Raw genomic sequence first — 17,957 nt, 5'->3', positions numbered from 1 at the left:
TGGCCACACCAGATAGACTTAGGATAGCTGGCCATGCCAAAAGACCAATAATGTGATTTAGGGTGGAAACTCTGGTTCACCTGATATCAGATGACTTCCAGAATGCCTGAAGTTAGCCATGTGGACAATTAATCATGCCTACATGATGGAGCCCAAATAATAACTCTGGTCATGAAGACTCAGGTTGCTGTTGTGAAAAAAAAGAAAAAGCCAAACTTTGTAAAATATTTAGAGGCAGACAAGTTACAGGCAAAGACTCAAATCGATACATGTAAGGTGTATCTTGATTTGGCCTGAATAGATGGGACATCTGAAAGTGGGGAGCTTACAGGTCATAGGTGGATTTCTGATTGGCGATTGGTTGCAAAAGTTAAGCCTTGCCTAAAAGAGTTGAAGTCAGCAACAAAAAATGCTTGAGTTAAGGTAAGGGTGGGTTGTGGCAGCCAAGATTCTTGCTATACAGATGAAACCTCTTGGTAGGCTTCGGAGATGGTAAATGCCATTTTTTGGACCTTAAAAGGTGTCAGACTCTTAGTTAAACCTTCCTGGATTGGGAAAAGACCTAGAAAGTAAAGGAGATTCTCTACAAAATGCAAATTTCCCTCACAAGAGAGGGCTTTGCAGGGCCGTTTCAAAGAACGTACTGGGGCAAAAGACTGATTTTCTTCACACCCTGCTATCTGTCATGTGAGGCTATACCAGATTCAGGTTGGAATTTGGTATCTTATTGCTACAAAAAGTCTGTTTTGTTAGTTTTATGATCTCTGTTTTAATGAGAATGCTAGTCAGTTGTGTCAAAACACTAGAGGGAAGGTATATAATGAGACGTGTCCCACCTCCCTTCCCCTCAGAGCCTGACCTAGTTTTGCAGGTTTCCTTAGTCAACAAGGGTGAGAAGGGTCCATTCAGTCAGTTGGAGAGCTTAGCATACTGTTTTTGAATTACAGTGGCAAACTGCACATACTATTCTACATTCATACCATTGAACGTGCCACACACTACTGATACCACTGAGCTGATTTATTTTTACCTTCTTCAGCAAAAGTGGCACCCTCCCAAATGGAACTCACCTTCTCATCTTGACACCATTAAGCAAGCCATTCATTAATCAAGCAGATTATTTTTTCTTTTTTTTTGAGATACAATCTCACTCTGATCACCTAATTGGAAGTAAATCACTAATCAGCTAATGCAAAGGAATTGAAATCATAACAGTCTCTCAGACCACAGCATAATCAAATTAGAACTCAAATTTAAGAAACTCACTCAAAACCACACAACTACATGGAAATTGAGCAACTTGCTCCTGGATGATGCCTGGGTAAAGAATGAAATTAAGGCAGGAATCAAGAAGTTATTTGAAACCAATGAGAACAAAGAGACAGTGTACCAATATCTCTGGGACACAGCTAAAGCAGAGTTAAGAGGAAGATTTATAGCACTAAATGCTCACATCAAAAAGGTAGGAAGGGCCAGGCATGGTGGCTCATGCCTGTAATCCCAGCACTTTGGGATTGTCATTCTTTACAGAACTAGAAGAAATCATTTTAAAATTCACATGGAACTAAAAAAGGCTCATATAGCCAAGACAATCCCAAGCAAAAAGAACAAAACTGAACACATCACACTACCAGACTTCAAACTATACTACAAGGCTACAATAACCAAAACAGCATGGTACTGGTACAAAAACAGACACACAGACCAATGGAACAGAATAGAGAACTGATAAATAAGACCGCACATCTACAACCATCTAATCTTTGACAAATCTGACAAAAACAAGCAATAGGGAAAGGATTCCCTATTTAATAAATGGTAATGGGAGAACTGGCTAGCCATATGTAGAAAATTGAAATCTGTCAGGGAATGGGGTTGGGGGGAGGAAGAACATTAGCAAAAATAGCTAATGCATGCTGGGCCTAATACATAGGTGATGTATGAGTTGACAGGTACAGCAGACCACCATGGCACACATTTACTTATGTAACTAACCTGCAGGTCCACATGTACCCTGGAACTTAAAAAAGAAAGTATGTACTTATTCTAATTTTATCAAAAGTCTTATCAAAAACAAAATGTCAAATGTTATTCTCTCCCTTTCTGCATTTGTAAATGTATCACATGGTTTTTTTTTTTTTTGCTTTTTTATGTATTAATAATAAATACATTAATAGATTTCCTATTATTGAAGCTTTCCTAAAATTGGGATACACCTCAGTTGATGTATTATTTCTTTAATGTGCTATTGTTGGATAATATTTTTATTTGTGAATTTTCCATCATTATTTGTAAGTGGCATGCTCCTGTAGTTTTTAAGCTTTACTTTGTCAGTTTGGTACTTGTGTTTTGTTTATTAAGAATCTATTTATTAAGGATTTATCTTTATTTCTTGTAATAATTCAATAAACATTTTCTATAGTAAAAAACATTCTTTTAAAGAAAAGAATTTTTGTTACTGTTGATTTAAATTATTTTTATTAAAATGTTACTTAAAGACCTACAAACATAAAACTATGTATAAATGTCTTATGCCTATAGATTTTATATTATAAACCAAAAAATTATATAATACAAATAAAAACAAAACAGTAAAACAAGGAACCAATGATTATTTAAACTAACATTCAAGCCTACAAATGCAAGGTAATGTGATGGGTGTTTTTGTTTTCTGAAACTAAATAATTGATTTGAGATTAAGATGAAAAACAGGCTTCACATCAAGTTCTATAACTTTTTTTTAAAACTTTAATACAAAGAATGGTAATTTACATAAATTTACTGTACGACACCCGATTAAAGTCTTTGTTCACTAGTTCAAGACAGTTAACCTTATTCTTAACCAAAAGGTTGCCAGGTAACAACTAATAGATCTGTAAAATTGGTTTGTTTTTTTTTACCTGAAAAAAAATTACCTTTCAGCATTATTGATATCTCCAATCAATGCATATTATCTGCTTATTATTAAAATCATAGAACAAAAACGTTATTCCCTGGGTGTTTGCTACGATAGTAAGTATTTATTGAGTTCCTGCTAATGAACTATTTCAAGTGGATCCCACAAAAATATAATCCCATATCTCTGCTTGAAAGTCAGATATGTTCCTAACAGCTATGGAGCTGGGACACTCAGGTTTGACATGCCTGTTTTAGAGGTGCTATAGAACAGAAGTGAGCCAACTTGCCAGGCACCAAGTCAGTAAATGATCAAGTCATCAACATTATCAAAGCTATCCATTTACCAAAAAGTCTGTCTTTTAACTATGAATAAAGCTTAAAGTAACTCACGTTGTATAGAATGGTTTTAACAGCTTTTAAATATTTCTGTGTCATTTTAGTTGACAGGTTTTCACTGTTTCTTTCTAAAAGCACCTTAAGCACTTTGATTTTTCTCTACCCAGCTCCCTGCTAAGAGAAAGACAGACAAGTCAGTTCATAAGAAGCTAGGGTTGCTGATTCCTGAAAGTGGGAAATTGAGGATCACAGGGAGGAGGAGACTGACAGGAAGAAGGTGGGCTGAATGCAGCCAGAGAAGAAGTCTGAAGCCAGAATCTTTTCTTCCCAAAGAAGAAAATGTATCTGATTCAAATCATTCCAAACTTTATCAATAATTAATAGAAATAAATATTTTATAAATTTAGCAAATTGGTCATTCAGTGATTTGCTCATTCATGAAATGGATTCTCTGGCAAACTGCCTTTTGACAAATTAGTTTTAGATGAATTGGCCTTTGGGCAAATTAATGATGTGAGGCTTACAGCTTAATGGTAAGACATTTGGCTTTGGGGCCAAGCTGTCTGCGTTACAACCCAACTCACTTTCTGACTGTGCAGGCTCTTGAACAGGGACTGAGCCTCTCAGTACCTCAGTGTCTTCATCCATGAAAATGGGAGTAACTAGAATGCCTTCCTGCATAGAGTTGTTGAACAAGACAATGAGTTAATACACTGACAGCACTTAGAGTGGTGCTGGCATTTGCAAATGCTCAAAGCAGCACTGAGTAAACGTTTTCTTACATATCATTAGCCAGACTAGTGTAACATGCACACCTCAACCCTAATACCAGGTATCTCTTCTTGACAGCTGAACCAGTCAGGGTTCTATCAGTAAGAAAAGAAATGACACTGGGGGAAGAAATTGATGGTATTGATTGCTGTATCTTCTCCTCCCCTTACTTTTGATCTCCTTTTTGGGGACACTAGTTACCCATATATTTGATCTCCTTCATCAGTCCATAGTGTTAAAAGCAACAGAAAATGAACTAAGACACCCTCCTTCCTCTTGTCAGGATGTTACTCTTAACAGAACACCTGAAACTAGGTAACTTATGGAGAAGAGAAATTTATTTTCTTACAGATATGGAGGCTTAGAAGTCCAAGGTCAATGGGTTGCATGGAGTGAGGCCTTCTTGCTGGGGGGGATCCTGTGTCACGTCCTGAGGTGGCCCAGGCTATCACATGGCGATTCCCGCTGCAGCAGCATCACTTGGTGAAGGACTTGCTATGAGAGTAAAGGCAGGAAGGACATCCAGCCATGAAGCTGGGAGGATGCGGGGACTTTAGATACCCTAGGGAGAAAGGGGAGTCTTAGCCTAAGGGGCCTGAGTGAGCACGCTAGTGTACTTGCTCAGCTCTCTCTTCCTCTTATAAAACAATCAGTTCCACTCCCAGGATCATCCATTAATCCATTAACTCATCGTAAAAGAAAACTGTAGACAAATTACACGTAATAGAATTTAACTGAGCAAGGAACCATTGATGATTAGAGAGCTCCCAGAACCAGAATAGGTACAGAGCTACTCTGGGGCTGTCACATGGTCAGATAATATTTATGGACCAAAAAAGGAAAGTGACAGACAGAGAATGTAAGTGAGGTACAGAAACAGCTGGATTGTTTATGCTGTTCACCTATCCTGTTCAAAGAAGCAGCTTAATGCCTACTTGTTTGAACTCAGTTTGGGCAGTTGACCAACTGTGATAGACCAAAACTTTGATCCACTAATCCATGAATGAACTAATCCATTCATCATGAGGGCAGAATTCTTATGACCCAATCACCTATTAAAGTTTCCAACATAAAACATGATTTTCAAAGGCTTAGGCAAGCAGGGCTTTACTTTTCTCCCACGAGAAGTCGAGAGAGAGCGCATCTGCTGGCGTTGGCTGAGCTGCTCAGCCTTGCGGTTGGGGACGCAGGTTCACTCCATCTTGCTGCTCTGCCGTCTGTCCTGGGCACACAGACACTTATCCTCACACCTGTGGCCTCGGAGTCCCAAGATGGCTGTTCCCCTTATTTCATTGGTCAGAACTCCAACTTCGAGAAAGGCTGAAGATTTCACCTTCCAGACTCCACCAGAGATAAATGCAAGGACACAGCAAGGACACGGCGTGAGTGTGGAGTGAGTGACCTAGCAGATGAGCCATCTGGTTATTAGTGTCTGTTTTTACCTGTATCATGGCCTCCCCTATCGTCTTTATAGGTCTCTCCAACATAGTAAAATAATTCACAGAGTAGTAGCGGATTTGGTAATTTATCGTTGAATTTCCAGTAGCTTTTTGTCTGTTTGTTTCTGTTTTATTTTGCTTTGTGGCATGTATATTAAAAACATTTTCAAACCACGTTGTTAGGTACATATTAAGCTAAGATATTTCTCTTTGGCCCACTTAATGTTTTTTTAATCCCAAATTTTGTTTGGTCTGTAGTGACTAGCGCCACACTTACAATCTTTGCTGACAATTTCTAGTCTGTCATTTTCTATCTCTTTCTTTTTCATAGTTCTTTGTCATCAGATAATGCATATGGCACACCCTGGGTTTATCTAATCCGAGAGTCTTGGCCTTTTAGTAGGGGAATATAATGCATTCAAATGTATTTCAGTTTCTTTCATGTATGGACCTATTCCTGGCCGCTTATTTAATGTTTTCTATTTAATATACTTTTTTTATTTTTTTGCCTTTTGTTGGGTTACTAGAGTTTTCTTCTATCTAAACTTCACCAGCAGTTTAGAAGTTCTACAATCTTGTACTTTTATCCTACTGGTTACTAAACTTAAATTTTTACTTTACCATTTACAGATAATCAGGTTTTTTTTTCTTTATCTGAACAAAACAAGAACTTTGACATGTTTTTAGCCTGTGTTCTCAACCCATCCATATTTTAGTTATTGCATATATAGATACAGGTAGATATGTAGATATAATCATATATATTAATTATCTACATTGAGCCATAAGTTTCACTTATGCTTTGATCATTGCTATATCTTGTTTCTTCCTTGTTCTAGGACATATCCAGAGGAAGTGAAATCAGTATGTTGAAGAGATACCTGCCCTCCATGTTTACGGCAGCACTTTTCACAACAGCCAGGATTTAGAATCAACCCTTCATTCTGACATTTACGGAATCCCCAGCGTAACAGCCAGCTCTCTGCCCTGCCCGCTAAAGTGGAGACTGATGGAACAACCTGGCGTTCTTTAGATATAAGAGGATGACCAAAGTTCACCACGCAGGTGAGAAAAACTGGCAGATTCGGGAACAATTCCACTTCCAGAGCTGAGTAGAAGGGCCGTGGGGTATGAAATTGAGCTAAGTGCCTCCTGGAATAGCAGGAGGACATTGGATGATATTCCAGATTGAAAACTCCAGAAATAGCCTTAAAAGCATTACCTAGAAACAGAGCAGTAACCATGGAAAAACTGAAGGCAGAAAGAATAACAGAAGTGGTTGCCTCTGGGGAGAGAAACTGGGACCAGCAGGGGACCAAGAATTTTCAGTATGTTTTTAAAAACCACATACGTGTATAGCTTTGAATATATCTATGTAATATATTTAATATCTCTGATTACATATGTACATATTTAAAAAGAAGAAATCAGACTGTAAGGCAGTAGCAAGGCTGTAAATGATGCTAAATGCCAGGCTCAAACATCTAGAATACAGTCTGTGGATAACCAGAAATCGCTTTGTTTGAACAGGGGTGAGGCAGGATCAGAGGGTGCTTTAGGTGGCTTGATCACTGCAGCCTGGCTTTTGGGAGATACTCAAGCCATAGGACCAGACAGGAGACACTGTAACAATCCAGGCAAGAGATGAGGGACTGAGCAAGGGCAGCGATGGAGGCAGAGGTGACGGGATAGAGAAAGAGACGTTGCTGCAGCAGGATCAACGGGCAGTGGATTGGTTACGAGGGTGAAGGCAAGCAGGACATTCAGCTATCCATATGGGAGGGTGCTGGGCCTTTAGCAATTCTAGGGAGAAAGGGGAGGGTTAGTCTGAGAGGGCTGAGTGTGAGGGGCTTCACAACCACCAATGGCTAGTAATGCAGCACAAGAGTTCAGAAGAGGTGGAAATTAGTGGGGAAGTGATCCAAAGGCAGGAACTGTTCATCATTAACAAAAACTGAAGAATGTCCCCTGTTAGGAGCACACCCAGGGCCTGCATCTGTCATGGGCTCCAGCCATGCGGTCACATTGAGGCCATTTGGGCAGGCTCTTTCCTCCCTGACCCCATGCTCTCTGTCTCCATTCTCCAATCCTAACACCACATTTCCAAGCCCACGGCCTGAGGTTGACCAGAAGAGCCAGGACAACTCTGGCCCCTCCAGAGAAAGGCTCCAGGACCTTAGAACAGAGCTCATTCCCAAGTAGGAGGTGACCGTCCTCTGTGGCCAGGACTCAGAGCTGCACCTTACACACGTGGACCACCACAAAGAATCGGGCTGAGGCTGAGCAGCAGGGGAGATGGGAACACTCCAACAGGTGACCTTCGTCTCAGTCAACAGTACTGACTGAGCAGAGATAAAGTACTCCATGGATGCACAGTCTCACGAAAGTCACAGACGACCCATGGATGGATCACACTTCATTGAACTTTTTATGTCTTTTGCTTGTAGGGTTTCAAAAAAATTATAACATGATCTGCTAGTGTGTCTTATTTATTTGATATAATATCAAAAGAGAAAGCCTCATTGTTCTGTATGAGACAATTGGAAACCATCTCTATTTTGTGAAGGTGGATAGCCTGAGACTAACTATTCTGATGGGGAAGGGATTTCAAAGGTGGATGAAGGAAAGTCCTGTTCCCAGGTCACTGAACTGGGCCCCTGTGCTCACAGCAATGAAACAGGAGCCTGTCCCGGCCCAAGCTCCATTGGGTAAGAATGGGAGGGATCTGACCCATGGACACATGGGGGCACGTCACCTGTGAGGGGCATGGGGTATCATTATGATCACCTTCTCATTTGACAGATGAGGAAACTGAGGTTGCAAAGAGATGAAGTGGTAAGCCCAAGGTGCAGAAAGTCAGTAACTGGCAGAGCCAGGCCTAGGACCAGGTCCCTGGCCTCCCAAAGCAGGGAGGTCTTTCCAAATCCAAGTCCCCTCTCAGTGAAGTGGGTCTCCCACACTATGATGGCTTCAGACCTTGAGAAGCTAAACCAAGGGAGAGGGAGGCCAGGCCTCTCCCGGGCAGCATCTCACCTCCCTCACACCACCCCCAGGCATTGAGGCCTGTGGCTGCATCTCCGGAGCCTCTGGGACCCCAGGCAGCCCGAGACCAACCACAACCGCCTCCCTCTGCACCCTGTGAGTCACAAGCAGGCCTGTGCTACCTCGAACCCAGCCCAGCCCTACACATAAGCTGGCCTGAGAAAACTCAGCTGTTCTCACAGCCTGAGAAACAAGGCTCAGTCCTCCGCCAAGGCCCAGCTCCCAGCCGGGGCTCCTGCCTGGCCTCAGTGTGTTGGTGACATTCACACCCAACCCCAGCAGACAGGCGCCTTTCCTCGGGCCTTCCTTTATTATGAGTTCCCTCGGGGTCCTTGGTTCCCAGCATCTCTTTTGTCCATCAGGGAAGGACAGGCCACATCATTCAGCACAACTTCCAAACCACCAGGGACTCAGGCCGCAGCTGCTCCGCCCCCCAGGGAAGTGTATGGTCTCTGCAGACCCCACTTGCAGCCCCCAGAATGTGCCCGCAGACCTCTGAGGCCCCTCTCAATGGGCACAGAGGGGAGGAAGAGCCCAGCAGGAGCTGTGCATTGGGGAAACAACTCCCCATTTGTGGGGGTCAGCCCATCCCTGACGAACCTCAGAAAGACACCGTCAGCCTCCAGCCTGCCCACCTGCACCCAGTCCCTGAGTAAGACTCATCCCTGCCATCCTCTGTCAAATGCCTGCTGCCCCTTCCACATGCAGATCACGTGGCCCTGGGGAGCCAGCCCTGACCTGCCCCAGGCAAATTAGGTGCTCTGGACTCTCCCAGCACTCCTAGCAAGTTGTCAATCATCTGTGATGTAACCAGGTGTTCTGATTCCACCCTCCCTGTGCTGATCTAAGACCAGTCCCCATGAACAGGTGAGGTGGGGAAGCCCTCACTCTCACTATATTAGTCAGCTCGGATCAGGCTGTCATGGCAAAGAACACACAACCGGGAAGCTTCAACAACATAAATTTATTTTCTCACACCTCTAGAAGCTTGAATAACAAAGTTAAGGTGCTGGCAGTGTGGGTTCTTCCAGAGCCCCTCTCCTCGGCTAGCACACAGCTGTCCTCCCCCTGCATCTTCGCCTAGTCTTCGTGTGCACCTGCCTAAACTCCCAATCTCCTGGTCTTATAAGGACACCAGGTGTATTGGATTAGAACCCACCCATTTGACCTCAGTTTACCTTCATCACATCTTTAAAGACCTCATTTCAAATACATTCGGAGGTACTGCGCTTAGGACTTCCATCCCCATTTGAATTCTGCGGGGACACAATTCAGCCTGTAACCCTGAGGTTCATGCTGATGCAGGGCGGGCACCTGAGAGAGGGGGTCGCGCTGCCCCGCCCCAGTCCCAACCCTGCCTGTGAATATCCTGGGGGTGTCAGGAACACGCAGGGACAAGACAAGCAGCTTCCATCTAAGCTCCAGGACGCAGCCTGGATGGCTTGTCATGCAGCACATATTTACTGAGCACACCTGAGCCTCTGGCACTGGAGGAGACTTCACTTCCTGCCCAGTCACCATCTGCTGCTGTCACTGAGCCCTTAGGTGGCTTCACAGAGAGGACAATCTCAGCCATCTTGCTTTCCAGGAGAAGCACGTCAGATGCAGGTTGAACTTCTCAAATGCAGTTATTTGCCCTCAGCAACAAAAATTGTGAGAGAGGGAAAAACATCCATTTAAATGTGCAGCAATTCTACTCAGATCCCAAAGTGATTATGACATGGGAGCTGCAAACCCATGGGCGCCCCTGGTCCATCTCTTTGCTCTCACCTGCCTCTCAGGTGTGCACCTTCTGCTGCCTGATGGGCAGTGGTGAGCAGGTAGCAGTTTAACTGCTGGCTCTACAGGAGGAGAAATCCCTGGTTTCTAGTGTTTCCAATTTCCATGGTGTAAATATTCGCACTCTGTCTAATTCCAACTACCACCATCATGGCTGCGAACACAGAGTTGGGAGGAGGTGCACAAAACCAGCTCCCAAGCCGGCTCCAGCTGGCTCCAGCACACGCTATCTGCAGGTGGATCTAATGTTTAAATATTCAGGACATTTTTCATATGGCGTGGCTCCTCAACACCAGCCGACCATTTCATCAGGAAGAAAACACAGCCTCTTCCAAAGCAGAGGGAGAAATTGCTAAGGCTTGGAGCACTGGTCTCCAATAGAGCAGCATTAGGGGATTCACATGGGTGATTGTAACCGTAACTGATTTCTACCTCAGAACCCAGTTCTTCCCATCACCCACCAAAGCTAAGTCTGGGTTACTCCTCACCCAGCCTCCCCCTTCACGACGAGGCTGTCCCAGCCTAGACTCATATGGGGTCCCCACTGTCCACTTCCCCACAAGACTGTGTAGTCTGAGGGCACAGAAAGGCTTTTCCTTTGGGAGCCCAGCATGCTTGGAGGCAGGACTTGGAATCCAGCTGGACTTTGATTCATTCCTGCTTCTGCCGCTAAGCTCTATCATCCAGCAGCTCCTCAATGGCCTCATCTGGGAAATGGGTTAACACCTCCTCTGCAGGTTTGCTGGGAAGACTAAATAGATACAAGAAAGCCTCACACACAGCCTAACACACAACAAGGCAACTCCTACTCCCTCCCTCCCCCGTTCTTCTCAGGAGAGACAGAGCTGAGCCATATTTGGACAATGTCGCCGCTTAGTGGCTGCGCTCAGAATTGCCCAAAAGACCAACAGTTCCTGGATTTGAGGAAAACAGGGAAGCACTTGGAGGTGTTGGGTTTCCGAGAGGCCATTTGGCATTAGGGAAAGTGACTGGACACTGGCACCCGGAAAACCAGGTTCAGGTCCCAGCCTTGCCAAATATTAGCTGTTTGACCCTAATCAAGATATGTAACTTCTCTAAGCCTCAGTTTCTTCACCTGTAAAATGGGGACAGTAATTTCAACCTCATTAGATAAATGCTTAGAAAGTGCTTGTTGTCCTTATCTTGCTCCTGACTCTCTTCCAGCCCCTCTCCCCATCCTGATAAACATCAGCTTCCTGCCTCCCCAGGGCCACAGCTTCTCATCCCTGTTTTCAGGAGCACTGACTAATTCCCCCAAGACACTTTACCTCTCAGAGGGAGATTTTCAAAGCCCACCATCTTGTTCTCATTACTTCAGGCTCAAAAACTTTACATTCTTACAAAATTCAATAATTCTTGATGACACACTCATGGTGACAAAATTAAGTCGAGACTATATATGAAGCAGAATGCCAAATCCCTCATTTACAATAAAAGTCACTCCTCTCTGGGGACAGATACCATGTCAGAGAATTAGGACACCTCTTCCCATTAACAAAGTATCTTCCCAACCACAAGGGCTCTTCTGGACACAGACTCCAAGATGGTCAGGGTAAGGAACTGTTTCCCCCACATTCAGGAACACCCCAAGACTCTGTGACCCCCGCCTGAAAACACTTCCCTGGTGGGAGGATGCCTGTGACCCTCGTCCCGAGGACACGTGCCCACCAGCCTCGCTTCCACACTGACCATCGCCTTCCGAGTATCAAGCCCTCCCCAGATAGGCCGAAGCTTTAGTCGGCTGGCCTGAGAAAGCCTTGGCTTTAGAACTGCACAGAATTGGGTCTGAATCTCATTTTCCACTTATTATCTAAGTGACACTGGACAGATTGCTGAACTTGCCTGAGCTGTGAGCTCATCACAATGTGGCACAAGCACCCACTTCAGAGAGTGTCTGTGTTTCGTAAGTGAGGCCCTGTGCATGCCCAGTGAGCTCCCCTGCAGATGCTCAGCCTATGCTCCGATTTCATTCTGAACCCAGCATCTAGGAGATCCTTCCTCCATTACGAAGGTGCTGACTTTACCACCAGACCACAGTCTATGGCGCCCCCTTGTGGCTCTGCATTTTCCAATTTTTTTTTCAAAATAAAATTATTGGCCAGCTAGGGGCTCACACCTGTAATCCCAGCACTTTAGGAGACAGAGGTGGGAGGACCGCTTGAGGCCAGGAGTTCAAGCCTGGGAAACATAGCAAGACCCTGCCCTTACTAATATTTTTAAATTAAAAAAAAAATCTCTCCTTGAGGATAGGAGACAGCTGAGGAGAGATACCCCCACTAATTCCTCAGCCAACCCACTTTGGTATTTTGAAATATAAGCCACTGAAATCCATTTACGATGAAAGAAAAATGTAAACGTGTATCTCTAAGGCATGTTTCCCTCTGAAAACATGGTGGATTCTTCACTCATCAGAATGAAATCACAGTAAACATAAGCAAATGGATAAGCAGAGTAAATTATATATTTGTATCTAAAAGACTGGAATAAACAGGTCATTAAAGGGCAACTACTTCAATGAACATTAGGAAACGATGGGGTAACTGAAGATATGTCCGCCCAGGGTCGCAGTCTCTGGGGTGGAGTTCAAGTGCATGGCATGATCCCACGAGCCTCACCAGCCAAACTACCGATCAGAGATAAGACCAGGCTAATAATGAGGCAGGGGCCCCTCCCTCCTGTTTGCGACTTGTTTGGAGAGCACAGCCGTGTTGTTGCCAAGATCCTCACTCGGTGCCAGCTCCGTTGAGGAGTGGATGCTTCGTCTTCCACTGGCCTACGGAGACCATCAGACCCCACAAATGATGCTGGCTATTATTGCCAAAGTCCTCAAAAACTCCCTATAGGGGACATGGAAGAATCTGTTATATGCAGAGATGGCTCTCCCTGGGCTGAAGCCTTCCACCTACTGAGATCTGCCCTGAGCCTCCTCATGACCTGGAGGGAGAGCTGCCTCTGCCCATCACACCCATCTAAACACTCTGCTTGCTGTCCACCCCGCCCTTCCCCTGGACCTTCTGCCCAGGGAATGTGCAGAGGAAAGAAGGGAAGTCCACTGATCCCATTCTCTGTAGGGTGGGCAGATCCAGGAGGGCTCATTTATCAGAATCTAAGCAATCAAGCAGCAGTACCCCCACCCCAATCTGGGAAAAATATCTACCGCTAATTGCTCTGCCTGGGTGTTCCTATATTTGGGCTTAAATTAGTTTTGACCTATCTCCTAAAGCAGTCACCACCAAAAGCCAAAATCTGCTAATATAATATGTGTGGGTGTCCAACAGGCCTTATGGGCCTCGGGCTTCTGCTTAGGTGTTTCCTGGCCTAGGGGTCCCCTGCCATATATCAGAGAGTTGACATTTATTCAGCACTTACTATGTGCCAGGGGCTGAGGCTACATACTTGATATGCACTCATGAATCCTCAAACCACTGTATTAAGTAGAAATGATCATTATGTCCACCTTACAGGTGAGAGAGTGAGGCTTGGAGAAGCAGTGATTTGTCCAAGGTCCCAGGCAGATAAATAACAGTGAGGATTCAAACCCAGATCAGTCTGGCCCCAAAGTACTTGTTCTTGTCCTGCGCTTCCAATGCAATCTTGATTGCTTTATCAGGGACATCTGTGCTAGGACAACTATTACTGAGCTTGCCCAGTAGCAAACAACAGACTCTCACTGTGTTTTCTTTGCTGAATACATGAACTTTTTCACATTTGGGGAGGACCAAATAACATTTCCTTCAGGGGCTTTTACTTCACCCACTTTCATTCCCTTCTAAAGACGTTTGTGATGAATTTCTGACCCAGCTGTGCCCTTAAAGTCTGCTCATGTCCAACAAAGCAGGCAAATGATAAGACCTCACGGACGTAGGTGGCATCTGTGTCTGTAGATGGAAAATCCCTCTCTCCACTCCTAATGCTTGAAAACAAGTACACTTTGTGTCTAGATCTTGGTTCTAAAGCCAACCCCACCCCCAAAACAGAACTAGACCTCTTTGGAGAAATGGCTGATTGTTGATTCTAGGACTGAAACAAAATATATAATGTGCGTTCAGAGTGCCAGAGCCAGAACGTAAGGAAATGCTGAACACCACCACACAGGAGCCTGCTGCAGAACAGCCAATGGCCAAAATGGGAACTATATGAGCCACAAAATAAAGCAGTATTAATAACCCAAAGTATAAAATAAATGAGTTCCTACTAATGTCAACACATGATTGAATGAATCAATTAATGGAAGAGAAGAAACAATCTCCGGTGGAGAATTCTAAACCTACATGGAGATTGAAGGTCCCTCTGAACACTTAGTGACCAGAGGGCAGTAACAGACCTCCCTGCCGGGCAGCCCACAGGACGGGATGGTCTGTTCAGAGAGAAGCCAGGGCTCTTTATAAAGAATTGTCCCAAAGGCATGAATGAGTGCACTGAGATGCTAATAGGCATGCGGAAGGCCACGGGTCCCATCTAACCCAGGAACAAAAGAAACTGTGGCGAGTGCTTCTGGAAACCCCTAGTCCACTGAAGTCATGATGGGAGACAGATACTGCAGCATAGCAAAGAGGTGGAAAGAGCCCTGTTTGGCTGTTTTGTTTTGTTTTGTTTTGCCTTAAAAAAGGACAAGACCAGCCAGGCTTGGTGGCTCATGCCTGTTAACCTTAGCATTTTGGGAGGCTGAGGCAGGCAGATCACAAGGTCAAAAGATCAAGACCATTCTGGCCAACATGGTGAAATCCCGTCTCTACTAAAAATACGAAAATGAGCTGGGCTTGGTGGTGCTCGTCTGTAGTCCCAGCTACTCGGGAGGCTGAGGCAGGAGAATCACTAGAACCCACGAGGCGGAGGTTTCAGTGAGCTGAGATCGCACCACTGCACTCCAGCCTGGGCAACAGGGCAAGACTCTGTCTCGAAAAAAAAAAAAAAAAAGATGAGCCCTCTCACACCAGGTCCCTTAGAAGTCCCCAAGCTGCAGACAAGCTCCTGCAATGCCAGGCCTGCCTGCACACTTTGAGGCTTCCTGGGAGTTCAGCTCCAACTGTGGCTCTCATCTTTTTACTTTCTGGAGGGCAATCCTTCCAAGAATATGTTTTAGGGTATTTGAAGAGTTATTGCCAACGGGGTTTCAATGATGCTGATCAATTTCCTGGGCATCTGCTCCATACCACTATCTGCTGGTGTCATGCCAGAGAAAAGAACCTCAGCTCCAATGACTTGAAAAACCTCAGCTCTAATGAGGTTTTGCCAGTTCCTACTTGCCACTCACCTGTAGGAATTGGTGGTTAAAGTGGAATCTGGGCCACATCAGAGGCCTCTGTGTAGGAGTCCCTAATGTTAAATCCACGCCAGTCAGCAGGTGCTTTCTGTGAGGTGGGATGCGTTCCATGGCCTTGTGTGGGGCATGTAATCATGTCTTCCAGGAGACTGCTTTCAAATGTAATTTCCCAGGGTGGTAGAGATGACGCTGACCGGTATCCCCACTTATGCCCACTTGCCAAAGTCTATCAGCCCAGAAGAACAAGATCAGACACTTTGAAATGAAAGCAGTTCATGAAGGCCATCTTGAAGAGCCACTTAAAAGGTATCTGACAGTTTTCCTGTGAATGGAACCATTTCTGCTGGGAAGAAGCCCTGGTCCCCTTCATATCTGTGTTACCTGGGGCCGACTGGGGCTTCCCGGATCCAGGCAGGCAAATATTTTACAATCAGAATCTGTATGTTATATACATAGAGATACATAGATACGTAGGGTATACACATACATACTGAACGCTGCTGCTTATAGGAAAAATTTGGTAGGGGATGTAGGATGTGTGAGAGGAACAGAGGCACAGGGATGGGGGATGGAGGGACCTGAAGGAAGTTGTCTTCTCTCCACACCGGTCTCTCCTGATTTGCTCTAAACCCCACCCAGGCTGAACACACCTGAGCATGGTGAGTGCATCCACCCCATAGGCTCACTCCTGCCAGCACAGCCCACCCCAGCCAGGCTGAGGCCAAAGGGCATGAAACCCAGGGTCCACCCACATTGTCTACTCCGGATCCAGTTACTCTGTCTTTCATTTTGTGGAAGCATTTTGCAACTTTCAGTTATAATGCCAGGATGGTCTCGATCTCTTGACCTTGTGATCCGCCTGCCTTGGCCTCCCAAAGTGCTAGGATTACAGGCATAAGCCACCGTGCCCGGCCAACTCTTTCAATAATCTTAATAGAACTTCGTAGATGGTAATTGAACAGAAATTTTAAAAAAAAAAAATTAATGGGCTTGCTAGCACAGTTTTAGATTTACAGAAAAATTGTGAAGTTTCTCAATTAAGATCTTACTATGGTACATTCACCAGAATTAATGAACCAATATTGATACATTACTATTAACGAAAGTTGATACTTTATCCAGACGTCCTTAATCTAATGTCCTGTTTCTGTTCTAGGATTCCATTCAGGATGCCACATTACATTTAGTCTCTTGAGGCTCCCTCAGCAGTGACAGTTTCTGACTTTCCTTGTTTCTGATCACCTTGACAGTCTTAAGGAGTACTGGCCTGGTCTCTCAGAAGATGTTCCTCAGTGGAGATTTGTCTGATGTTTCTCTTCTGATTGGATATGGTGTGGATTTTTTTAAGACAACAGAGATGTAGCACCATTTTATCAAATAATGTCAAGGGAACACACTAGATTTAATAAAATGCAGTCGTTTTATTAATTGTAAAAATAAATAAATAAATAAAAGAGGCTATCCTTGAGGAGAGGGGCCATGAGAACCAAGAGTGAAGGGACCGTCTGGCAGCAGCCATCAGGTACCTCCAGGGGCTATGGAGAAATAAGCAGTCTGATGTCATACCCTTTCTTCTGAGGGTCCGCTGCTGGCGGTACTGCCAGCTCTCTGCTCTCCACAAGGCTCCCCACCCCACCTGGCCTGATAAAGCCGCCAACTGGGCTACAAAGCCAAGCAAGGTTATGTCATACATAGGATTCGTGTTTGCCGTAGTGGCTGAAAATGCCCAGTTCCTAAGGGTGCAATTATGGCAAGCCTGACCATCATGGTGTTACGTTAACCAGCTGGAGTTTGCTCGAAGCCCTCAGTCCGTTGCAGAGGAGTGAGCTGGACACCACTGTGGGGCTCTAAGGGTCCTGAAATCTTAGTGGGTTTGTGAAGATTCCACATACAAATTTTTTGAGGTTATTCTCATTGATCCATTCCAGAAAGCTATCAGAAGACATGCTGGCACGCAGCGGATCACCAAACCAGTCCACAAGCACGGGGAGATGCATGGGCTGACATCTGCAGGCCGAAAGAGCCATGGCCTTGGAAAGGACCATAACTTCCACCACACTATTGGTGCCTCTCCCCGGGCGGCTTGGAGAAGGTGCAATACTCTCCAGCTTCACTGTTACCGCTAATATGAGTAAAAAGTGTAAAATTCATATTTAATAAACAATTTAGGAAAGTCAGAAAAAAAAAAGAGTGAAGGGAAAATTTTATTGCAACGAGTGAATATGTGTCTGATTTTTTTTTTTTTTAAGACAAGGTCTCGCTCTGTCGCCCAAGCTGGAGCGTAGTGATGCAATCTCAGCCCACTGCAGCCTCGACTTCTCAGGTTCAAGTGATCCTCCCACCTCAGCCCCTTAAGTAGCTGGGACCACAGTTGTGTGCCACTATGCCTGGCTAATTTTTTTGGATTT

General features: G+C 44.7%; 1 protein-coding gene and 1 pseudogene across 1 annotated transcript in view; both read left to right on the top strand.

The window, feature by feature from the left end:
* LOC116538363 (SLAM family member 5-like) overlaps positions 1–2,458 on the top strand; it is a 36,674-nt gene extending 34,216 nt beyond the window's left edge. Inside the window, exon 9 of the transcript XR_004263618.1 lies at positions 2,448–2,458. The gene's annotated coding sequence lies outside the window, so the exon portion shown is untranslated. The remainder of the gene's footprint in view (positions 1–2,447) is intronic.
* A 13,274-nt stretch (positions 2,459–15,732) lies between these two features.
* On the top strand, positions 15,733–17,728 carry LOC116538425 (annotated as a pseudogene).
* The last annotated feature ends 229 nt before the right edge of the window (positions 17,729–17,957 follow it).

The sequence above is a fragment of the Sapajus apella genome, unplaced genomic scaffold (assembly GCF_009761245.1).
Source record: "Sapajus apella isolate SASKATOON/1434 unplaced genomic scaffold, GSC_monkey_1.0 scaffold119, whole genome shotgun sequence".
NCBI lineage: Eukaryota > Metazoa > Chordata > Mammalia > Primates > Cebidae > Sapajus > Sapajus apella.
This window is presented reverse-complemented; position numbering and strand designations above follow the sequence as displayed.